This window comes from Rutidosis leptorrhynchoides, chromosome 10 (assembly GCF_046630445.1).
Source record: "Rutidosis leptorrhynchoides isolate AG116_Rl617_1_P2 chromosome 10, CSIRO_AGI_Rlap_v1, whole genome shotgun sequence".
Classification (NCBI taxonomy): Eukaryota; Viridiplantae; Streptophyta; class Magnoliopsida; order Asterales; family Asteraceae; genus Rutidosis; species Rutidosis leptorrhynchoides.
The window spans coordinates 320,135,767-320,136,982 of NC_092342.1; positions in this window are offsets into that span (position 1 = coordinate 320,135,767).

The following is a 1,216-nucleotide window of genomic DNA, read 5'->3' on the forward strand; positions in this document are numbered from 1 at the left end:
AATTTATTATTAATTAATAATACTTACATTATGACTAATATTTAATTAATTAATTAAATACTTATGTTATATTAATTATATTATTTAAACTTATATTAACTTTAATAATTTATTTTAATTTAATTAAACTTATGTTATGACATAATTAGACATATCTAACTTTAATAAACGTTATAACTTACATTATTATTATAACTTACACTTTTAAAATTAACGTTGACTATGTTTAACCAAGGTTGACTTTTGAGTTGACTTTCGGTTGACTTTGACTTTCTGTTGACTTTTGTTGACTTTCTAATTAAGGAAACTTTCCTAACTTATAAACTTTCCTAAAATAGCAACTTTTCTAAATTTGGAAACTTTCCAAAAATAGAAACTTTCCAAAAATGGAAACCTGCTAAAAATAGAAACTTTCTAAAAATAGAAAGTGTGTGTCCGTAAGCTGTTCCGATCAAACCGATGCATATTGAGTATTGTTCTATGACTACTTGCAACATGTACAATAGCTATCATACTAAGACTTGACCTAAGTTAGTTATTTATATCGACCTTCTTTATTTATAGGTCGGCGTTGTGATCATTCCTGATCACTTTACTTCATTTGCTGTTCGCATATTTGTGTGGTTACTTCGTTTGCTATTAAGGTGAGTTATAGTCCCATTTTTCTATTTTAAATCTTTTGGGATGAGAATACATGCAATTTATTTTATATTTTGGACACAAGTGGAAATTGGTTTAAATTATTCATTGTTAGTTGAACAAAAATATTCCCTAGTCTGGTAACTGTAATTACTGGTTTCTACTAGTGAACGCGAATCCTACTGATAGATCTATCGGGTTTGACAACCCCATTTCGAGCTAGTCGCGCTAGCAATTTATAATCGGAATGTTTAGTACTTCGTAATTTATTGTAGATACACTTGTTCGATGTATATTATTTATTATGTTTGGCAAGGGTAAATAAATGGTTAAGTGGTTACCAGGTGGCTCACGGTAAATGGAATAATATTTTTATATGTTTTCTAGCATATAATTTTGTGATCCAAAAAGGAGTTTTTATGTTTTCAAACATAAATTTTTACGGTTTAAATTAAATATTGTTTGCAATATTAAACCTATAATTCACTCAACATTTTTGTTGACAGTTACTCGCATGTTTTATTCTCAGGTTCATGATTGATTGCTTCCGTTGTGCTTAGAGAGTCTGCATATTTAT